General features: G+C 39.0%; 1 protein-coding gene across 4 annotated transcripts in view; it reads left to right on the top strand.

The window, feature by feature from the left end:
* LOC139964920 (cytochrome P450 2D6-like) overlaps positions 1 to 25,228 on the top strand; it is a 52,742-nt gene that overhangs the window by 4,534 nt on the left and 22,980 nt on the right. The window contains exons 2-7 of one of the 4 annotated variants that reach the window (XM_071966984.1): positions 7,359 to 7,547; positions 9,969 to 10,181; positions 12,241 to 12,453; positions 21,514 to 21,726; positions 23,908 to 23,959; positions 24,560 to 24,660. The gene's annotated coding sequence lies outside the window, so the exon portion shown is untranslated. The remainder of the gene's footprint in view (positions 1 to 7,358; positions 7,548 to 9,968; positions 10,182 to 12,240; positions 12,454 to 21,513; positions 21,727 to 23,907; positions 23,960 to 24,559; positions 24,661 to 25,228) is intronic. The other 3 variants (XM_071966988.1, XM_071966985.1, XM_071966986.1) reach the window with 3 other exon arrangements.

Genomic DNA, 25,228 nt, shown 5'->3' with positions numbered 1-25,228 from the left:
ACGACCTCTTCCTCACATCATTTCAGAAAATTATGCAATCGTTGGTCGTGCTGTTATTATACACCTACAATGCACACATCACCTTGATGGTCGCCCAGTTTCTTCTGACATATTTCCCATGTTACAGAATGTCCAAAAGTCAGACGTTACCATCTGACCTACCATAGCGTGTCTGAAACGTGGCCAGAAGACTCAACTCATGATCTAGGTGGACATGGCAGTATCCAGATGGCAGATCTGCTTTGAGAACACTCTTTTGACTGCCCCAATTCATGTAAAGTTTCTTCTAGATTGGGTAAGGTGTAATGTTCTCGTTGCTGTGCTATATTCCGTTCTCTATGGTCAATGTTAATACTGAGCTTGCCAATTTTCTTATGAGTGACAACCAGAGCACTTGCCCACTGGGTCGGTTGATCAACTGGAGTGATGACCTCAGCCTTCGAGTTCATCCTTCAGTTTTGAATGAACACTATGTAGCTGTCTACATAGTGGAACTCTCCTGACGGCATAATAGTTGGCTTTGCTGCAGCGTCAGTTTCAGACTTACTAAACCTGGCAGAGTTAAGAATCAAACACTGCTGGGAACTGAATGTCTGTGACTACCATGACCCTGTCAATGTTCTCTGGATTTAGCTGGATCAGCTTCATTTGTTTTGCTGCCTTCAGGAGTTACAAGGGAGTCAGCCTGTCTTCGGTAATTAATGACAAACTCCAGGGAGTAAGTCTTGTCGTTTGGTGGGTTTTTAATGATGAGCCTACATGTACCCTTGGCCACATTGTAATTGAAATATCTCCAGATTGGAATCTTGGATAAATGTCGTATAGTTAGTATGTGGAGGCTTCATATTGAGTCTATCTTGAGTCTGTCTTTGTTATAGGTCAACAGTGGTGTGAGGTCATCAGAGGTCAAAGTGTGAAAACCTCGTACACACCAATTTTGAAAACGGAAACTTAAATGTACAGTTTCTCATATCATACAGTATGCAGTATGTGGATTCCCAATATTTATGTCAGATAAAGATTTGTTTTCTGTGGATATCACAGGTCATTTGAGTTCAGCAGAAGTCAAATGTCTGAATAGCCGACAAACATAACTGCAGAAGTAAAAATTGGATGAAATTATCAATATACTCGATTAGGTCGGACCATTAGTACAAGACCATTGCTGATCACTTCAAATCACCAAAGGTTCATACTTGAAAAGAAAGTCTAGAGGGAAATTAATATTTGACAGAATGAGATGGAGGTCAAACATCCTGGTGTAACTTGCATTCAACTCTTATGCACTGTTCTCGAGATAACACAACATTTGAAGTTGACATGTCTTACAGCTGAAGTGAATGTTGAAGCAAACAGGTGTGATGTCATAGAACCACAATAACAAATTTGTGTTATATTTGCTTTAATTTCAATTTTCTCTTTCAAAATTGGGATGTGCCTCAGTATGAATACAACTACTGTCTTATTGAACATTAATATCACATGCCCTTACAGCAAGTAAAGATGGAACTCCATCCAATCCATGATCAAAACAATAAACTGAAACAAAGCAAACAAAACATTTTCTGTCCGTGTGCAACTATGACATCACACCTTTTTGCTTCAAGTTCACTTATGGTTTAAAAATTTCAATTATCAGTATCTCGAGAAGGCCATATTTAAGGATTGCATGCAAATTTTACCAGGATGTGTAGAATAGGCCTACATTCCTCATTCATTAGTTAGAATAAATTTCTCTGGACTATCTGTTTGAAACTTAGCTTTGAATGTTCTGATACAGAAATGCGGCAAGGAATTACTAAACCCATTGGCTTTCTGCTATGTGGTCCTAATTATGAAACCTGATAAATGATCCTGTACAGTGGCGTAGGAAGGTACTTTTGAGTGGGGGGGGGGGCTGAAGACTGATGGCCGGCCTGGGGGAGGGGTCTAAGGGGCGAGTGTGTCCCCTTCCCCTTTGGAATTTTTTTGCATTTCCAGGTGGCCTCAGATGCAAGTTGGTGCAGTATAGCACACTTCAACACTCACTCCATTTTGTAAATAATTTTGCATTTTCACCTGGCCTTAGATGCAATTTGGTGCTCCAAATGAGATATTTTTCTCATTTGGAAATGAAAAAGGGGTTTTCTGACTTGCGAAGAGGGGGCGGAATGATACTTCCGCCCCCCATATTTTTCACTGGGGGTGACACCCCCCCAGCCCCCCCCCCCCCCCCCCCCGGTTCCTACGCCCTTGATCCTGTAGGTTTGAAGAACATTCATAGGAAACTTATTAGCTGTTAACTTAGAAGTTTCAAAATACTTCCTACAGGTGAGGTTTTAGTATCTCAGTAATTTTCTAATATTTGAAATCAAGTAACAGAAGAGCGCCATCTAAGTGGGAGCATTGCTGCTTAAAGCAGCTTGTTATTATTTTCCAGCATATTTATAAAATTAATAAACTATAAGGTGACAAAGTTGGCCACGAAAAGAAAGGAAGTACAGTTAAAGAGCAATCCATTGTATACTCTGTGTTTTTGAATAACAAAGTTTTATTATCAGTATTCTTGATTTAATAGTTAAAAGTTTGAAATTTATGGACAGAACATGCTGAATTTCTCTTAGTATTTCTCCTCAGCTGCATTCCAGGCTGCTTTGAATGAAACAAGGGGGGAGAGGGTAGGGTTGGGGTAGGGTTGGGGTAGGGCTGTGCAGGATCCCAGTAGTCAAGTGAATCCCGGTATCCTGATCTCGGTATTGACTAATCCTGATCACAAAGCAATGTGTAAATACTACCGGTAGTGGGAAAACAACCGGTTATTACATTCGTTTCGGTGTCATTCTCTGGAATCCCGGACATAGTAAAAATATCTACGTGTTACTATTTGAAATAAAGAAAACAAAATTTTTCTGGTTTCTGTATTCTTAGTTTGATTAATATCTGATCAATTTACGTACTGGCCTAGACCTATCTATTAACGAATCAACTTTTCACGTAGTCATTTGGACCTAGGCTACACCAAATATCTAACGTTACTTTGGCTCAGCATGTTGCAGGATCTCAAAGTTATTTCTGAAATTTTCATTATTTATTCTTCCTTCAAACGATGATTGTGAAAGTTCCCATGTACAAAATCTTACCCTTATCTATTTCACCTCATTTTGGTATAATAATTATACGATTTAATAATCTTTGAGCCAAAACCACAGAGAGTATATCCAGTTTAAATCCATCTTCGCCCGGGACCGTATTATATTCTAGCCTAGGGTACGGTACTGGTACACACAGTCAAAGATATAATTTCACCTTCAGTTCGAAGGTGAAATATCTTTGACACAGTGCAGTACGGTACTTGAGATTTGATGCTGTAATGGAATGGATTCGTTTATTAATGCGGGGGGTTCCACGATGTCATTTATAGTTAGCTTTGTCTACTTTTTTAATTTTAAGAACTTTTGTACGAAAGATGGAAATTGCACGTATTCAAAGTATATTTTGTGGAGAAAACAGCAGCCGATTAACGATATAAATAAATATGTACTATTCTCATGTAGTTTATAATCCCGTATTTACATAGCCCCTATGTTACATTCTTCTTGTCTGAAGTTCCAAACACGTGGTGACTTGTTGATAGTTGAAAAGTTTTCATTGTGAACTTTTGAACTTGAAGGGTTGCCCTATTCCAATATCATGGAAAAGTGGGGAACCCCAATTTCTGTTTGTGTACTACGGATTACAAGGTTAATCCACGTGTGAATGTGTTAATCTTATATCGTACGTCGAGTATGAATGGAGGATGGTGTGGGTTGCTTTTTCCCAAGGTTTGTGCATTTCTTTTTGAAAGTGTTTGATAAAAAACAAGGGCCTAATATAGCGTGTTATTTTTTGGGTTTTTATAACTGTGCCTGTTTGTGTACTACGGATTACAAGGTTAATCCACGTGTGAATGTGTTAATCTTATATCGTACATCGAATATGAATGGAGGATGGTGTGGGTTGCTTTTTCCCAAGGTTTGTGCATTTCTTTTTGAAAGTGTTTGATAAAAAACAAGGGCCTAATATAGCGTGTTATTTTTTTTGGTTTTTATAACTGTGCGTGTAAGAGTATGTACATAGCTTAGGCTATGCATACTGAATGTATGACATTGACAGTTTCGTAACTAAGTGCTTTGAACCGTAGATGAAAGTTGAGGAAAATATGGGTTGTAGTTACGATACTGGGATTCATGTTGCGACACTACCGGTTGTGTGAAATTTGCACTACCGCACAACTTTAGAGGGGGGGTCTTATTCTTGGTTTACATAATTTGTAAAATACTGTTGCTTCTGACTGGCAATTCCCTCCCCCCTAGTCCTCCCCCTCCCCATTGCCCACTAAGGAATGTCTGTGTAGGGTTAGCCTCCATCTAAGGGCAGGGGCGTAGCCAGGATTTTCAAAGTTGTAGGCACGACTATCTGAGCGGAGCGCCACCATCGGTTGGCACGGAGCGTACAAGAAAATTTTTGGTTTTACAAACCCCCCAGATGGCCGGAAACGGCCCTTCCCGGGTGTTCATTCTGGTTCCCTGGTCTCATGCTAACTTGAGACACCTCATTCAATATCACTTTTAAACCCAAAAACAAACGAGTTAAAATAGTACGTAATGCAATACTACATAATGTATTTAAAATTAGCAAGGGACATGTACAGAGTAGTCTTACTTTTCAACTTCTGATACTTGTAGATACAAAGATAGGCCAGAAATGTCTTTGATACAACTATAGCCAGTAATTGTCTTTGATACAACTGTAACTAGTAAATGTTTAAGTTAGCCTAATAAGAGAAGGCGAGAGCTTTCCGAAGGCGAGAGCCATCTGATGCAAATTTCTTCAGCACAGCATCAACGTCAATTGCAAAGTCTCTGTAGATGTCAATAGCGTAGCCAGGATTTTTTCAGTGGAAGGGGGGCGCTGGGGGCTTGACCATTTCCTGGATGGGCATCTTGTTACTATCTAAGCGGAGCGCCACCATGGGTTGGTGCACAGCGTACCTAAAAATTTTAGCTAAAAGGCCTCGTAGATCGTCGGAAATAACACTTCCCAAGCCTTGTAAGCAGGGTGGTCAATCCGATTTGAAACGTGGGGCGGGGGGCATAAATGATTTGAGTTTTCCAGCCGCAAGTACTATCTAAGCGGAGCGCCACCAACAGTTGGCGCACAGCGTACCAAGAAAATTTCAGATTTCAATATCTGCCAGATCGCTGGAGATGGCACTTGCCAGGCTGGATAGCAGCCATCTAGATGCGTGATTTCGGGAGAAACAAATTCGTCACTCAGGAAATCTGCAATAAAGTTCATGCGGCCTTAATTTTTGGTGGATTATTTCTGTTATTAGCGATTCCAATTGGCATCAACATTAGAATCCATTGCAAGTTGACAAATGATGCGGCGAACTGGAAACCCCAGCCCCATTTTGCCCTATGTTTCAGGATAGAATACCCCTCATTTGTTCAAACCCATGACAACTAACAATCTGTGAATAAGTTTACTTCGAAAATGGGCACATTATATTACACCAAGTCGGTCAAGGAATGACCCCAGGGCCTCAGATATAGGCCTATAGGTACGATGCCACAAAATGTCCCCGGACTTATTATAGGCAAAGGAAGCTATCCGCCACGACTGCATGTGCGACTGCGGTCGAAGGGTCGTTCATGAGTGGTCATCATGGTAATTCGAGACCATTCAGACCAATGATATATTTTTCGCACATGTAATTTTGTTTCGACACCCAAAATCCCAGTTGGAGGGCAACTGGGAGCGACAAGCTTTCATGGGGGATGTCGCCCCCCACGCCCCCCCCCCTTGGCTACGCCACTGGTGGATGTGCATGAGTGCCAAACCGCTGAGTCTCTCTTCATTCATTGTAGAACGCATGCATGTAGTTTTTTATTCTGTGCATTGCACTGAAAGACCTTTCAGCAGTTGCCGAAGCCATTGGCATGGTTAATCATGGTTAGTCTTAACTAGATGTTAAAAAACTGACAAGATCGGATCCTAGTCTTTTTCGGCGGGTAGAGTGTTGAATGAAACGGCACGCGATAGAAATGACAGCCTAGATGACAGAAGAATAGGTCACCTAATTTAGCCATATTCTTGCTACGTTCATTTCAATAGTTTTTCCTGTCTAGACTCTTAAACTCGTCCAGCAAGCTTATGGATTTGAATTATGGGTGCTTTTAAAAAAAAAGATAACTTGGCCAAAAAAAATTGGAGGCCCGGGCCTACAGTGCTACATACTGGCTACACCCTGTAGGCCCGGGCCTACAGTGCTACATACTGGCTACGCCCCTGAAGGGTTAGCTCCTTTGATGGAGAGCAGGACCGGTAATTCTGAGGGTGCTAGTTCAAATTCCATTCTAATCCAAAACTTCCAAAATTTGTGTATGATATTAGTACACTAATGTTTTACACTTTCCCCAATTGAAAAAGAATTAAATACCTCCGCCAGAGTTGGTCCATTTTTATTAAAACTTTCAGTTTGTACAAATTGATTAACTCCCTTTTTTCCTCATCTTAACCCTCTCTCTCATGTTGGGGCTAAACTTCAGACACAGGAAAACATTCATCAAGCAAATTTACTGGTTCCTTGTGTCTACACCATGTCGCTTTGCAAAAGTTAAAGACTGCAGTGTTCAAAAGTGTTTAGAATTTGCCAACTGTCTTAGAACTGAGTATTCTGCTGTATGTAAACATGAAGAGGATCACAAGTATTTCATTTGTCTGGGAATGGATGCTAAATATTCTGCTTATCTGACGAGCAATAATGAACATCCCTCTTATCAGGAGAGGGTGAACAAACATTGCACTTATCTGCGGAGGTGTATTTATGAACATTCTACTGATTATATACTGAATATATTTTTAGTCCTTGCCGAAAACAATTAAGCATTGTTTGCGAATGTTAATTATGAGTGGGATACTGTACACATCATTGAAATTCTTTGGTGAGTGGAATATTCAGTACCTCGCCTCAGATAATTGAATATTCAGTAGTACCCCTCTCCAGATGAGTGGGATACTGTATAAATAATTGAAATTCTTAGGTGAGTGGAATATTCAGTACCTCTCCTCAGATAATTGAATATTGTAGTAGTACCCCTCTCCAAATGAGTGGAATAGATTTATAGAACCAGATAAATATGCAAATGGAGTGTGTCCCGATCATGGAAATGCACTTTCTATAGGATATTTATAATAATAATAATAATAATGAACATTCCTTTTTCCTCATTGTCCTCTTTATTCATTCGAGTCCCACATTCCACCTCCAAATCATCCAACTTTCTCCATTACAAGAGTTTTTTTTTTCTTCTTCTTTTCCTTCTTCTCATATTTAGTTATTTTTCACATGTTGCTCTCGATGGACAGAAGATGTTCCGCGGTGGTGAGGAAAAATTGTTTCGTTGATCCTGGTTTGGATTGGACCTAAGCAACAAAAAAGATTAATATGTGTCGAGTGTGATCATGTTACTTGACCCACTTCACCCACCCATTGTGATGGAATTAGAAGCCGGACATCGTTCGGAGTAAGTTTCCAGCGTCTTTGGACAATTTTGGTGGATATGTGAAAATTATCCACGTAGTATTAATGTCGCTTGTCCGACTCTCTCACCCGTTCCCAAACTAAATATTCACTTTCCCATCTACCTAAACTATGTGACTGGAAATGTGTTAGCTTCCGTTCCTATGGTATCACTTCTCCTCGGGATATCACCGTGGGACACTCTAATTTGTCATATTAAATATCCACATCTATTATAATTTGTCATATTATTACAATGTTGATTAATATGAGTGGAATAAAATTTCAAGTCCCACCAAAGAAGGAAGGTTAATGAACAAAGTAAACAGTAGGATGAAGTACAGTATAAACAAATGCATTGAAAAAATTGAAGAAATAGAAGAAAAAAAAATACTTGTATCTTGACCAATTAGGTATACACTATAAACTGTTACTTTTCCAAATCAGGTCCAATTTGATGACAATGTTTATATGAATGTGATTAACCCTGGTGTATTGTTAACTGTCACCAAAACATGCAGTAAATTATACAGATGTAAGGGAAAATTCTTCAGCAGAATTGACTTAGACTAATAGACTGTATTATAATACTACCTGGATAAAGAGGATGGATTTCCTTTAATTATTAACTAACATTCATTAACGATCCACATCTATTTATTTTGATGAGATAAGCAGAAATGTGTTTAAACAGCTTTTTAATGTTTTGTTCTTATAACAGTGTTCTCATATTCGTTTACAAAGTTAATAGCTTAACTTTGGTTAACCACCAATATGTGTTTTACTGCTGTTGTGAGTGTTAGGTAGGCGGGGCAAATAATGTTTGAACTCAGGTTAACGTTTACATTTTCATGTTTACATTCAATTTGGTTTTGTTAAAACCTACTGGATAGACCAAGGTTATCTTGCTTGGCCTCCTGGTAGTATTTTACCTTGCCCTTTCATTATAAATGAAAATACAAGTTTTGGGTATTTATAGGTAATGGCTTCCTTTTTTGAACTTGTGGAATGTGTCACAACAAATTCCTTGAACTCTGTATAAACTTGTAACACAAAAGCGCTTAAAGAAAGGTGTAGGGCAAGGGCAGGTATATTGTGTTCAAAGTGATATAAATAGATTTATTTATAACCAACTGAAAATAAGATATTATTTTAATCAAAATTCCGACATATCTGTAAAACCAGTAATGTTCCACATGAGAGGAATGAAATCTTTCCGCAACTTGCTAAAATCGTCGAACTTTGACAAGTCACCCAAACATTCTTCAATGCGGAGCCATGTAGCGTATGAACATACTATACCTTACATGCAGTATTGTCAAGTGGCCGAGGAGCTTGGGTATAAGAGAAGTGCACATGTATGCACTCATGAACCATTTCCAGCGAGTGGCACCTTCTCTCTATGTTTGAAATTTCTCATTCACCAGACTTTATCTGTTTGGTTTGGAAACTGAACCAGTTTGACCCCAGTTTAACCTGGCATATTCCCCCCCCCCCCCCCCCCCGTTCAAAGTGACCTTATTGTTCCTACATTGGTAAAGAATCACATATATATGCATTACAGCTAGCTCTCTGCTTTATTTAAGCTCTTTTCTTGTGATGGGAGTTATGAATTTTACATTTTGAAGCATTTAAACTCTAGATTTAAAGAGACTCATTTGGTAATATTAACTCAATATTCGTCATCCATTAAGATTCCACTCAGGATATCGGTGCAACTTTCTATTCTGACGTTTTTCTCCCATTTTTCTGCAGCTTTCGTTAGTTTGCCCCCTTAGATCCTTCAAGACAAATTATCTGCCTGAAGCCATCATAACACTTGGCAGTACCTGTCCAATCTATCACTCTTTCAGATGTCAAAGCAGACTTAAACTGGCAACTTACAGGAAAACTACTCTGTGCAAATTGTTAAGTGCATAATGCTCACTGTATCTATATCAAAAGAAGTATATATGACAAATTAGAAATTGCCAAATTATACCCCAGGTGGCCCCTGGGTTTTGCCAGAAAGCCAATGAAGTATCAACCAGGGATCACTTTTCACAGAAATTGGCCCCTGGTTCTGGTGAACCCTTAATTTCTACTAACCCTGGCTATAACAAAAAAATCATGAAGACAATAATAACCGTTCAAGTCTATGACACATGAAAGAAGTTACAAAGGAACAAAACACACTCATCTGCTTTAACTTAAATTATTTGACTTCACTGTTCTCTTACCTGTCTCTGCTCTACAAATGCACTCTATATCTACCAAGCCTACAGAAGAGCTAGCAACATTTTCCCACTGTGCCACTCCCACTGAACCACTGTAGGGTCAACATATCCACCTTCTCTCCCTTCCAAATCTAGCAATAAATCTTTCTTTTTTTTTTATTTGCTTATAATTATGTAAAATTATCCTCCATATTCTGTCTTATTTTCAGGATCCCAGCCAGCTGATAAGCATGGCCAGGAAAGTTGGTTTGCTGCCTTCATTTCACTTTGCTTATGGTTGAAGACGGACATTTGATGTAACACGAGGTCCCTTCACATAACCCAAGGAAGGAGCAATCTTGTAGACCAGGAAACTGTGCAGATCTTTCATGCAATGACTTGTGATCTATTTCCTAGTGGTTGGTGTCAGCATCCTCACATAGGTATGTCATTTAATTACCTCTTGTGGTATCTCCTTGGTTAAGTGACAATCTGTACTGTTATGCACATTATAGCATCCTATCATGATAGGATGCTATCATGATAGCATCCTATCATGATAGCATCCTATCATGATAGCATCCTATCATGATAGCAGCCTATCATGATAGCAGCCTATCATGATAGCATCCTATCATGATAGCATCCTATCATGATAGCATCCTATCATTATAGCATCCTATCATTATAGCATCATAGCTGTAGGATCTGGTTCATGTACAGTGCTGCCGCTGCCGCGTCAGTTTCAGGCTAAACGTCGACTTTCAAAACGTCCGGAAAGGTCAGCAAAAAATGTTGCAAAGACGAAAAAACCTTTAAAAAGAGTCTGGACTCTCAAAATGTTGTGACAATCGTTCAATCATTAATTTGAACAATAGATTTTATTTTTAGCCCAAACACTTTGTAGTTAAACAGCCGACTATTCATCGGGCGGGGTGGGGGGGGGTGGGGGGTAACACAGAGTAGTTTGAATGCCTATCTATCAATTATACGCATTGCATGTCTGTCTGTCTTCCTGCATTTATTTCTTTTCTTGCTTTTGTGTGTGTGTGTGTATTTGTGTATGTGCAATTATTTGACTTGGGAATGAAACATGTGACTAGGCATTTGCAAGGAACATGCTTGTTTCACAAAAAATTCTGTAAATGTTTGTAACTGTGGAAGTGCTCTTAATAAATCTAACTACAACTACAACAAAAGCACCAAGTATTTATAACCAACTGAAAATAAGATATTATTTTAATCAAAATTCTGACATATCTGTAAAACCAGTAATGTTCCACATGAGAGGAATGAAATCTTTCCGCAACTTGCTAAAATCGTCGAACTTTGACAAGTCACCCAAACATTCTGTAATGCGGAGCCATGTAGCGTATGAACATACTATACCTTACATGCAGTACTGTCAAGTGGCCGAGGAACTTGGGTATAAGAGAAGTGCACATGTATGCACTCATGAACCATTTCCACCGAGTGGCACCTTCTCTCTCTGTTTGAAATTTCTCATTCACCAGACTTTATCTGTTTGGTTTGGAAACTGAACCAGTTTGACCCCAGTTTAACCTGGCATATTCCCCCCCCCCTGTTCAAAGTGACCTTATTGTTCCTACATTGGTAAAGAATCACATATATATGCATTACAGCTAGCTCTCTGCTTTATTTAAGCTCTTTTCTTGTGATGGGAGTTATGAATTTTACATTTTGAAGCATTTAAACTCTAGATTTAAAGAGACTCATTTGGTAATATTAACTCAATATTCGTCATCCATTAAGATTCCACTCAGGATATCGGTGCAACTTTCTATTCTGACGTTTTTCTCCCATTTTTCTGCAGCTTTCGTTAGTTTGCCCCCTTAGATCCTTCAAGACAAGTTATCTGCCTGAAGCCATCATAACACTTGGCAGTACCTGTCCAATCTATCACTCTTTCAGATGTCAAAGCAGACTTAAACTGGCAACTTACAGGAAAACTACTCTGTGCAAATTGTTAAGTGCATAATGCTCACTGTATCTATATCAAAAGAAGTATATATGACAAATTAGAAATTGCCAAATTATACCCCAGGTGGCCCCTGGGTTCTGCCAGAAAGCCAATGAAGTATCAACCAGGGATCACTTTTCACAGAAATTGGCCCTGGTTCTGGTGAACCCTTAATTTCTACTAACCCTGGCTATAACAAAAAAATCATGAAGACAATAATAACCGTTCAAGTCTATTACACATGAAAGAAGTTACAAAGGAACAAAACACGCTCATCTGCTTTAACTTAAATTATTTGACTTCACTGTTCTCTTACCTGTCTCTGCTCTACAAATGCACTCTATATCTACCAAGCCTACAGAAGAGCTAGCAACATTTTCCCACTGTGCCACTCCCACTGAACCACTGTAGGGTCAACATATCCACCTTCTCTCCCTTCCAAATCTAGCAATAAATCTATTTTTTTTTTTATTTGCTTATAATTATGTAAAATTATCCTCCATATTCTGTCTTATTTTCAGGATCCCAGCCAGCTGATAAGCATGGCCAGGAAAGTTAGTTTGCTGCCTTCATTTCACTTTGCTTATGGTTGAAGACGGACATTTGATGTTACACGAGGTCCCTTCACATAACCCAAGGAAGGAGCAATCTTGTAGACCAGGAAACTGTGCAGATCTTTCATGCAATGACTTGTGATCTATTTCCTAGTGGTTGGTGTCTGCATCCTCACGTAGGTATGTCATTTACTTACCTCTTGTGGTATCTCCTTGGTTAAGTGACAATCTGTACTGTTATGCACATTATAGCATCCTATCATGATAGGCTGCTATCATGATAGCATCCTATCATTATAGCATCCTATCATGATAGCATCCTATCATGATAGCATTCTATCATGATAGCATCCTATCATTATAGCATCCTATCATTATAGCATCATAGCTGTAGGATCTGGTTCATGTACAGTGCTGCCGCTGCCGCGTCAGTTTCAGGCTAAATGTCGACTTTCAAAACGTCCGGAAAGGTCAGCAAAAAATGTTGCAAAGACGAAAAAACCTTTAAAAAGAGTCTGGTCTCTCAAAATGTTGTGACAATCGTTCAATCATTAATTTGAACAATAGATTTTAGTTTTAGCCCAAACACTTTGTAGTTAAACAGCCGACTATTCATCGGGCGGGGTGGGGGGGTGGGGGGTAACAGAGTAGTTTGAATGCCTATCTATCAATTATACGCATTGCATGTCTGTCTGTCTTCCTGCATTTATTTCTTTTCTTGCTTTTGTGTGTGTGTGTGTATTTGTGTATGTGCAATTATTTGACTTGGGAATGAAACATGTGACTAGGCATTTGCAAGGAACATGCTTGTTTCACAAAAAATTCTGTAAATGTTTGTAACTGTGGAAGTGCTCTTAAGAAATCTAACTACAACTACAACAAAAGCACCAAGTATTTATAACCAACTGAAAATAAGATATTATTTTAATCAAAATTCCGACATATCTGTAAAACCAGTAATGTTCCACATGAGAGGAATGAAATCTTTCCGCAAATTGCTAAAATCGTCGAACTTTGACAAGTCACCCAAACATTCTGTAATGCGGAGCCATGTAGCGTATGAACATACTATACCTTACATGCAGTATTGTCAAGTGGCCGAGGAGCTTGGGTATAAGAGAAGTGCACATGTATGCACTCATGAACCATTTCCACCGAGTGGCACCTTCTCTCTATGTTTGAAATTTCTCATTCACCAGACTTTATCTGTTTGGTTTGGAAACTGGACCAGTTTGACCCCAGTTTAACCTGGTATATTCCCCCCCCCCATAGTTTACGAGGGCTTTGGTATGTATATATAAACTAGACTGATGAGAAAAGCATAAGAAGAAGGCTTGCCTGGACACAATGCAAATTTGATGTATGGGGGGGGGGGGGTTATCCAACAGTTGGGACATATTAATCCTGTTCTAGATAGACTTCACAGTTTAAAAGTTGAAGGTTTACAGTCTTGTATGAGGGTAAGGCCTCCTCACACGACTTTACAACTTAACCCCTGGTCTTTGGTCACTTGTCACCCCCACACACCAAAGTGTGGACAATTCAATCAATCTCTCCTGGGGCACCACAGTGCACCACATCCAAGTGCCCCCCCCCTGGGACTTCCTATAGGTTAGGGAAGGCTCGCAAATTTAACCGTCGATGATCGAAGGCCCAACCGTTGCTATCCAGTGTAATGAGCACAGCAACCAGCTGGTAATGAGTCATGCTTGAACGCACACATTTCCTGCCTTCCAAGAGTCTGTGGACAGTTGTATGCACTTGACTATGAGACCACAAATTAAGCCTCTTATGCACAAAAGAAGACCAGACAATGAACTGGTCACTTTGGTCCAGGATGTACACAAAAGGGTTATAGAATTTTCTCTGCAGGTTGGAGAATTGTTTATCAATAAAGCCACTACATATAGGCTACTGTAACTGCATTGAGTTACTACACAGTTGTGTGTACTTTGCTGACGGTTTGTGCTCGTAACATGAATTTTACGTGGCGCTTTCATCGCTATTTTTTATTTCGTGTTTTGCAATTGAACTAACGGAGACACTCCGTTTGGTCTTGTATCCCTTAATACACAAAAACCTACATCATCAATGCTCTAGACAATCTCTCAAACCTGTGGGAACTTTTCTTTCGTTCGTACTATAAACAGTTTATTGAAATGACAGTAAATATATAGCCTAACCATTAAAACTCTCGTACGTATCTATATGCAGAATCACCTCCACGTGAGTCATGCAGTCAGACAGTAGGCTAAGACATGTGCGTGATCTTACTTTCACGTTGCGCAGCTGCTTTCGGGTTGTAAAAAACCTGAACAGTTCGCGACTTGTGCAAGAAAAATTGTTATTGCATGGCGCTTTACGAAATGGAATGGCTAATAAAGAAACCGAATAATTCTTATTCAGTACTGTAGACTTACTTGGCTTTAGTTGTAACGAAGTCACGAATGATATAATTTTAATTTAGTTTGAGAAATTACTTTTGTTCAGATCGTTTAGCATAAAGCATAAATTTGGTTTAGACTACAACGGTATGACTAGTTGTAATTGTACTATACACTGAACCAATGTTTGAAAACTTGCGTTTGAAGCCTTCATGAATGGGTAATATGACTTTTTGTATCACATTGCGTGACATTTATTTCTTGGCAACTTGCCAACGTTACTTGAGATAGTAGTATTTCATCAGAGCCAGGCAAAAATAACAGTCTGCTGTTAGAGACAAGTTAGAGTAGCTATATTATGTGATAAAATGAAAAGAGATTTAACCTGTCTTACAATCTTTAAAAAGTTTAACTTACAAAACTGACGATATTATGAAACAAACTACGTTCGGCAAAGCCCCGTTTCTAGACTGCCTAACAATAAACAGCGTGCTTTATACGTACATCAGTTTACAAGTTAACTGCAGTGTTTACCCCTACTTAAATATCACGGTAGGCTACTGTACATGTGCTGCGGATTTTCCCAGGTACCTTGCCAAACAACCCCCCTGTCTAACACCTGTTTGTTAACATTTTTGGCACGTTTCCAAAAAACTTTTCATGGAGTAAACTATTTTGACTCCACTCTAGAATTAATTAGGTCAGTCAGTAAAGGATCGGTAAAGTTATGCGAAATATTATCTTGGACGTTCAAGAAAATTTATATACCCGTAACAAAGTAAAACCATGGATGTATATAAAACACACCTCAAGCTAACCGACTCATCCGCATGAACAAAACAATCTGTTCCCCATGATACACGAGGCACAGTCTATACCATACATACATAGCATGATATCAAGGCCCCAATAGCTACAGTATGGCCATCTTTATCAAAGTTAACCTTGCAATCCCATGTTTTAGGCCACTTGGCATGATTAACTAAATGCTCAATATTTTTCATGTCCTTGTAGAAAACGTCAACTTCGCAAAATACAATAAGTTGTGTTTTTGTTGTTACGTGAGATCCGTAACCGACGAAGTGGTTAGGCTATGTACTATACTCTTAACTATGGTAGGATAATTATTTTTCCTTTTTTGTGTGGAAATTCTAGAAAATACTTTCTTTTTCCCCCGCTTAACAGCAGATGTGGTCGTATGGTTTATTCATAAATGGGTGTACTAGAGCCTTGTTTACATGACATTTGTTGCATTTAGCACGTTATGCCAGTTTCGCGTGAATTTTTCGAAAGTATTTTGCTCGATCTTTCGTAAAATTTGAAAGGTGTACCAACTTACTGTTCCAGTAGAGAAAAGAGAGATGGATCAGTGTTAGTGAATGAAAATACTTTGTACAGGAAAAGAAGTCTGAAAGTATTTTGAAACATTCGATACGAAAATAGTTTATGAAGAATTCAACTCGTTCTTGAAATAAATCTCCTACTGTGGTCAGAGTGCCATTGTTACGTAAAAACCACAGACCAGGAAAAGGCAAGTACCGCTTTTGTTTACAAACAATAGCAGCGCTTCTGTGTTGGGAGCTCAATGCTCATTACTTTCACGGAGTTACCGCGGATGTGTGCACTCAAGCGTGAGCGATATGCAGGCTGCATAATGAGCAGTGGTGTGCTGCTGGCTGGGCCTTCGATCATCGCCGGTTAAATTTGCGAGCCTTCCCTTAGGCCAGTAGAGTCTGGATTAAACCAATGTTTTATGATGCAGTTGTCATTGTTAAATGGTGATTGATTGATATATTCTCTTGCTACAGAGAGGTATGATAAAAAACATGCATTCCATTGGGAGTATTAGGGGTTGTCACAAAAATTGTGTCTGAAGACCTCACAAGTTGCCGCAAAACATCCCTACGATTTAACTAGATCTATGTCAACCACGATGTGCCAGAACTGTACTTTGATCCTTTTTCAAGTCCAACAGAGCTTTTTAGTACCGTGTTAATCATAACTTCTGCACATAATTATGGGCAATATACTTTTTACAAGCATCTAAAAGGCTCGAGGGTGGAACCCTTTGTGTTGCAAGGAACACCCACTTGGAAGTATCTCCTGGCAGTGTGGGTTCCAAATTTAAGTTTCCTGCCTTTTTTCTGTTCAGAGCTACAATATTCTGATTGACCACATTGCACATCAATAAGGTGTTCCCTATCCCCTCCCTGATCTCACTTCTTAGTCGGTGTACCCCTCAACCAGGACCTTGAACACTGCCCTCATGTCATCAAGCAGTTTGTACCCTCCTGCATGTGCCTCACTGCTGCAATGTTTCTGGAAAAGTAAATGGTTGGTTGAGTGTCATACTGTACTTGTTATGTAGAGCCACCTTTACAGTGATTTTAAGAAACCTATCTTTTGCTTCCTATGAGGATGTCAACAGAGGCCAGAGACTTGAAATTTTGTCTGTTTCGTGTTGCATTAAATATTCCCAAAATGTGTGGCAAATGTGGCAAGGAATCACTAAGCCATTGGGCTTTCTGGTCTCAGGTTATTATTATGACCAACTGCATTGTGGGACTTGCTGTACTGTAGCTGACAGAGATAAAAAAAAATATATAAAAAATTACTCTGAAAAAAAAAAAGGAAAATAAAGGAAAGAAAGAATTGTTTATATTTGTGCAGACAGGAAGGTGATAAATACCTCAAACCCCTGGTGGTATTAAATATAACTGTCTGTTGGCCATGGGCCAAAAATGTGAAGTAGGCAGTGACTATAGAGACTTTTGAACAGTCAGATAGATTGTGAATAGCAACAAGAGATAACAAGCAAATAGTTGATGACAATTCTCAAATGGGTAAATAGTCTAGGGAGTGATATCAAAGTGGAAGTAAATAAAAATATAGATTAGAATATGATAAAAAGATGTCACTCATTACCTGATAGCTCTAGGATAACATGTACATTAAGGCAGTCTTTGTGGTATTCTGGTATGTCAGAGCCATGTTATGACAGTCTCATCTCCAAGGGTGTGGGGAGGCGGGGAGGGAGGTAGGGCATGGGGGAACATTCACCCAAAAATGTTTGGTGCCCTTCATCCAACATTTCCCAGTACCACCAATTAAATTTGTCATTTTTAACATAAAACAGGCAGGCAGAATACACCAATCTTAGACTTCTACTGACAGTAATTTAACCAGCATCTATCTCCAAAATTTTGCTGATTTGAAGTTGATACAAGTTCTGGAAATAATAGAAACCATAAAGCTTGAGTGGGCTTGGCCCCACCATGCAGGCCCCCTGACATGGCTTAGCGCTCTGCATAAGCCGCATGCTCTCTGCTCCCTCCCCCTCACCCAAATGTTTTTCTTTTCCAACTGTCACTGTTTTACAAATTGATTCTCTGCATAGCAGAATACTATCATAGGCTGCTTAATGTATACATACATAGTAGTGGGTTTGTGATCAGTTGTCTACAAGAGCCACAGAGAGTCAGTGTTGGACTAAAGGCCAGAAAGAACTAAAATCTTGATATACTATCTCGATGTTCAATCCTAAGGCCTTAATGGCACACATGTAGGCAAGATTGTGGGCCAATTCTAAAATTGATTGAAATTTCTGATACCCTGTTGCATAGTGCTGTATGGATACGGTAGGAGTTATTTCCATGCTGTGCTCAATGACAGTGTGAAGTTTGTTTACAAGTTAACTTCAGTGATTTATCAGATAAGTTGTGTCAGAGGAGAAGAAAATAAGAAATAAATGTATTTGATATGAAAGATGAAGTGTATATTAGAAGTATTACAGTGACTTTCAAGTGTCATGCATATATATGTACAGTGACTTTGAAGTGCCATAATGTACAGTTACTGTACTTTGAAGTGCTATATATGTGTACAGTGACTTTGAAGTGCCATATATATATAGTACAATGACTTTGAAGTGCCATACTATATTTGCACATCTTTCACCCCAGTTTTGATATCATGATATTTGTATAAATATGAAACTGGTTTTCTGCATACAGTGTATGACCCATGAAATGACTGCGTATGGGGTACTACAGTACTTGTATGATTCATGTCTACATTGTGAGCGCAGTGTGCAGATTTCTTTGCAAAAGTCAATTGAGCTACACAGTACAACATAGCATTTGCTCTAGTTTTCTGGTATTCAGTGATAGCGTATTGCAGAATTTGAGACCATTTTGCAACTAAACACCTTTAATCGTATAAAAAATGCTTTTTTGCTTCACCGGGATAACAACCACTGTGAGGTTCGCCAAGATGAGGAAGGTGAAAATTGTGGTTCACCAAATCAAATAAATTTGAATACCAGTATTCTAGTTGACAATGAAAATGCCTTTACGCTCTTCTAAGTGAGATGTTAGCGCACTCGCACTGAAATACTCAAATGTATGCAAGTAGATCTGGCACAGGCAATTTGTTATGCACATTGCACAAGTATGGAATTTACGCTTTGTTACACCTAGTAACAAACACTGCCCTCAGTCTTATTGTAACTATAATTCTGCATATGAATGTTGTATGTATGTATGCAGGGATGTGCTCACACTGAGCGGCACCGGGCGGCTGTGTGCTGAATGCCGCCCAGCACAAACAGTATTTTAAACATTTCCGCCCGGCACTTTTTTTATTATAATTTAACAAATTTTACCATAACCAAAATCTGGGAGAATACATGGCACAGAATAGGAAAAATAGCACCACCTAAGCATACTCCATGTGCAAAATTTGTCCAGTGGGAGGGGGTACCCCATCCATGAGATCCCTCTCCCAGGGTGTGGATCACACTACCGCACAATCTGCCCGGCACTCAAATATTCCTGAGCACATCCCTGTGTATGTATGTATTTTAGATCCTGCTGCAAGCAGGAACTCGCGAAGAAGCCTCATTGGCTTATCAAAGCCACAAGCTGACCGAAGTCAGTCTCTTACATTCATACTTAACGTCCATGATTATAAATTGTCAACAACTCTGTAAATGACATACATTAATCTTGGAGTGACTCGAACCGGGGACCTTATGATTGGAAGGCACCGGCGTTAACCACTGAGCTAACACTCCACATGTTGATTAATGATCGTCTCAGATAGCATTCATCTGTTTGCACTGAGTTATCCTATTCCGGAAACTTGATATCTCTTGCAGTGTAAAGTCTGACAAAATAGATGAAAAGGGGAACCGTTAAATTCGACATTTAGTCATTTCCAGACAAACACAGGATTACAATTTTTAAATTGAAGCATCCATTTTTGCTAGGTGACCGCTTAATGCGGTTATCATTCACATCAATACCAGCATTTTAAATAATATTATTGTTGTTGAACTATGGTAATTATACTTCATGCTGAAAGCTAGCTTTCTCAATTTAGTGATCATTTTGCCAAGGGGTGTGAACACCGGAGGAGCTTGTTGCTATACCATCCTTTGTTTGCCTGAACTAGCTTGGGCAGAAAGCTGGGATCTGAATTGAGCTTAACGAGATACCATATTCTACTTTCAACTTCTATTAATTCGCCATTGAGTTTACCTTGCAATATATAGAGGGTAATGCAAGGTCAGATGATGTCAACAGGCCAATCAGATTTGAGAACATTTAACAAGTTTTATTAATAAAGCCTCAGACAGAGTATTTTAACAACCTCATCATGTCTGTAATTGGAATTTGATTCAATGTAGAACCAAAGACGTCTTCCTCTACGTATCTCCACAATACCATTATCTAACTGGCCTCAGACCATCTTTACACCATGCAAAAATTAAAATATTTTCTTGAATATAGTCAGTATTAGTAAACTGGGCATGATGAAGTGCAGTTAACATAACATAACAATTAATATTTATATAGCGCTATTCCATCTAGATCATAGCGCTTTGGGTCCATGCTACCATCTCTCCTAACTTTGTTTCACTGTCTCTCTTCCCAGCTAGTTCAAACTGAAAGTCAGTGATGCCCAAATCAAATGGCTCAGGATGTTTAGTTGATGAGCATTTGAGCTAAACATTTTACTTAAATATCAAAGAGAGGGAGAGGGGAAGATTTGAGAGGGAGGAAACTTTTATTAGATAGATTATTTACATGGGGAGCATTTAAATGCAAAAGCTAGCCCACTACATGTACCAGGCTGCAAGTGAAGCAATTATAACAAAACTCACTAGCACTTGAGTGGGGAGGGAAAGGGGGGGGGGAAAGTGGAATATTTATGTGACCATCCAAGTCCTTAAAAGTGGTCCTTCAATTGCTAATTAGTTCATTACTAGCACTTTGATTAATAACATATCTTTTGGGATCTGTATTAAATTTCACAAAAGCAAAAGGTTACCAAAACTGACTGGATTGATAATGGGACATTTTTAGCCTTATTCCCTGTCCCTCCCAGGTCCCCGCCCATACCTGCATATTCCCACCCCATCCCCACCTGATGTGCCGTAATCCCTACCCATTTACATTAACTACCCATAACATTAACTACCCATTACATTAACTACTATTTCTCATGGTTTCCCATTCTGTTGGACCAAGTCCCAGTAGTAGTTTACCCAGCAATATTTGAGCCAAATTTTTGTATCAAGTTCCTTCTTTTTTACAGACCTTCACATATATATGCTGACTGAAGCAAACAAAACAATCCCAGCCACTTGCTGTATCAGCTGTGTACTGTATCTGCTCATAATATGTACAGAGGCTGCTGTTGAGAGTAAGATTCAGTATAGTAGTACAACCAGGGCTTTTACAGCACTTGGCTCCATGGCTGTATCACTTGCTGTTTATTCTTTACTATCAACTATTTCATCACAAAAAATTATGACACCTCTCTTCCATTCCTTCCCACACATTCCCAACAGGACTATGTCACTCGTGGTTTCTTTTTGGTGAAGTCTTTCACGTGTATGTTGGTCTTGCCGGCCAATGCATAGATCTTTATATGAAAAATCATATTGATACAGTACCAACATTCACTGAGATGAAAAAGAGATTAAAGAGAAGAGGATAACTCATTGCTGTCTGGAGAAGTCTCATGATACTGTGGAAAGACTATAATTGGGTGGCGCTTTAAAGTAAGTTTGTAGTTGCCATCCTGGGAAAAGTGCTCTACCTATGTAGAAACCCAAGCTGTGTCATCGGGCTAAATTGAAAGTGACAGTGCTGAGCCTAACATGATCTGATTGATAGATTTTAAATATCATTGCTGGACATAGCAAAAAGAGTTTTTAAAAAGATTTTTCAAAATTGGATTTTACTTTATCAATAAAGAAATGGCTTCCCTTTGTTTACTTTATATATATAGACTCATTCTGGTTTACGTAAGGAAAATTAGGGGAAAATCATGAAAAAGAAAAGAATACCTCAAACTAGGTAGATATTAAACCAGAAAGGCAAAAAGAATGAATATTTATTGTTTTTTTGTTTTTTTGCAGGGGGTATGAAAAGATCTTGGTGAACAATCTTCATTGTAGCTTAGGCTGATCAAACAGTACTTTTTAGTGATAAATGCTTTGTGGGTAGTTTCTTCGTGGAACTTGAAGCAAATACGTAATGTTGCATTGTTATGTCAAAAGTATCAACAATTATTTTTATGGGAGTTAACATTATTCCTGCCCAAGCTAATTATTAGAAGTAGTGTTACAGACACCACAAACCAAACCAATTTTTTGGGCGGGAAGGCCTTGTCATTGGCATTACGTCAGGCCTACTGCGTACCTGTACTTGGCTTACACAGTATGCGCACTTAAATTGCAGTAAAATTTTATATATATGCATGCATGCAGGATTCATTTTTGGTTTCAATGATAATCGTAACCTACTGTATCCAGTCATGCAGGCAGATGAGTATGTGTGCATGTGTGTGTGACACCCTGCTTGTAAACAGGATATCTTAAGAAGGGAAGCTTGTGACCAATCTCATATTTGGTGAGTAAGACTGTAAGAGTATCACATTGAGTAGAAGAAGCCTATTGTTTTTGGTGGAGGTCAAAGGTCATTTAGGGTCACCAGGGGCCAAATTGTGAAAACCTTGTCAACACGATATCTCAAGAAGGGAAGCTTGGACCAATCTCATATTTTAGTACGTAGTTTTGACACGTTCAGTACAAGAAGTCTATTGGTTTTTGTGGAGGTCAAGGTCAAGGGGGGGGGGGAATGTGGAGGGGAAATAGCCCCCATAAAATATAGTTTAGTTTATACAGGGCTGGTAAATTATTAGTGTCAGTGTACAGTAGTATAGGATTCTGAAGATATCATCGAGTCTCGCGCATCGCGCAACCAGCATCCTCTGCTCAGGGGGTGAACAGCCTATAGGACAGCTCATACATACTGTAGTGCTCGATCTGTCGGCAGGGGTCAACAGAGCCGGTATCACGGATGGCTTATGCCATCAGTACCCTTCATGTTTTCAGAAAGAAAATGTTGACGTTCCCCCTCATCAAATGACCCTCCCTAAGGCACCCTGTGATGCTCATTTTGTTGATTCATTTTTAATTTAAAATTGTTGCGTTTTTTTCCCTTCCGATATCAAGTACAGTACTACTGTATACCTTTGTCTAGGGTTCTGAAGAGATCAATTGAGTCCATTGAAAATCTGCATAGACCTAATCTACAGAAAAGTCTATGAGATTCAAACTTCACAATCTTCTACTGTATGTTTTGTACAACTTTAAATAACACTAGCCTACTATTTAAATTAACATATGTTTGAAACACAGAGGGATTGGATTCACTTACCACCCCCAACCACCCCCTCCCCATCCCCAACCCTCTCCATCATCTGGTCTGTGAGAGATCTATGTCTGTGGCTGGATAACCACAATAAATGAAGTAGTCAAATGGAGAAAAAAGAACTTGGAAAAGCAAATTGCCAGAAAGAATAAAACATTTAGATCCCATATATCTGTTCTTGCAGTTATACACATTTCAGCATAGATAGTTGTATTTAATACAGGGAAAAACAAATCTCTCACCCTCCCCAATTCCTATAGGCACTGTGCCCCCCCCCCCCCCCTCATTGTATCTACTGTGCCTCCCCATCAGCACAATACTGTGGTATTACTGAATCTGTCCCTTGAGTACATGACTGAATTTGTAATTCCATCCAGACTTTTAGTTCTCTTGAAGATCTTGTAACTGTGCTCAAATATGAGACCATGTATTAAATATTTACACATTTTCTTCATGAAATTAGAAATTAGAAATGAAATTAGATGAGCTCTATTTTCTTTTTATCTTCCTACATGTCCCCGTAGACACTCCTGCAGATTTTATTGGCAGCAGCGAACAAGTAGCTGATAACAACAGGTATGTCTGTAAGTTTCACAATTAATGTTGACTGCTACTCCCAACTCCTTTTGTGTCTGGCCCAGGTCAAAATGAGAGTCTGACTGATAGTTCCAGGTCTGATTCAGCAGGAAATTGAAGCAATGTGTTAAAATCACATAATTACCTTAATTTTTTTTCTTCTCAGGAATTGTACATCTAAGGTATCAATTCAAGCTAGGGTTACAGAAGGGACACAATTTGCTGCCATAGTTTGAATGAGACACTGCTGTTTTATAGGCTCACAGAATTGTATTTGTTTTTGTTGCCCATATACTGCAAAGATTGAACTTAGAGTGAACTTCATTCTATCATAATTCAGGAAGTTATATTGTGCAAGTGTATATCACAATCAGTCAGAAACCAAGGTACAAAAATAGTGATGGCCATGCAGCCCATATTTATATCTGGTTACAGTTAACAGGTTAGGCACCATGTCAAAAGCAGAAATATTGAGGGGGCTGCAGCATAACACAGCCAGGCTGCTCAGTAATTAGGATGTCATCCTTTGTGGTCAGCAGTTTCACACAGTAGACAATCCTAGCCTGCTAAGATAATCTGTTTTATTTTGTTTTGATTCAGCCTTGCTGCAGCTGCTGCAACTTTTTCGTTTTAAAAAAAAGGAACCAAAATTTTCCTTCAGTGGAGAGTTTGGACATTGTTGCACTCGCTACAATATTAAGGTGCGTTGATTGAATTTGTTTTACCATTACTCTGACCTGTATAGTACATGATCATATTTGTATTCATTTGCAGAATATTTTTCGTTAACGAGTTGTCGTCGATTAAATTGAGCTGTCTGATCTTAATTACTATTTCTATTGTCGGCATCGTCGTTTTATCACCTTTTAAAGGCTGAGGTATGAATATTGATTGAATGATAGGTAACTGTTTCAATCTGTACAATGCTTTTGGCAAAAGGTATTAGTTGTTGGTTAATACTACCTAAAAGGTAGTTTCCTATTGCTCCCCACCCTTGTTTGCTGCTGCCAATCAAATAAAGAGTTAGATGGATAGAGACAGCCAAAGGAGCTAAAGTAAAAACCTTGAGGTCAATTTATGAAACAGCAGAAAGTTAATATTATGCGCCAAGTTCATCTTCCCAGACTTGGTGATACTGTAAAGTTCTCTTCATAATTGACGTAAGAAAATGCTAAGTTAATAGTTGATAGAAGTAGAATAAATGATTTGGTAGTGAGATTGGGATATGGGGGACTTGTTTGAATGAGGTGGGGCCGGGAGGATGGGGGG

The sequence above is a fragment of the Apostichopus japonicus genome, chromosome 23, assembly GCF_037975245.1.
Source record: "Apostichopus japonicus isolate 1M-3 chromosome 23, ASM3797524v1, whole genome shotgun sequence".
NCBI lineage: Eukaryota > Metazoa > Echinodermata > Holothuroidea > Aspidochirotida > Stichopodidae > Apostichopus > Apostichopus japonicus.
This window is presented reverse-complemented; position numbering and strand designations above follow the sequence as displayed.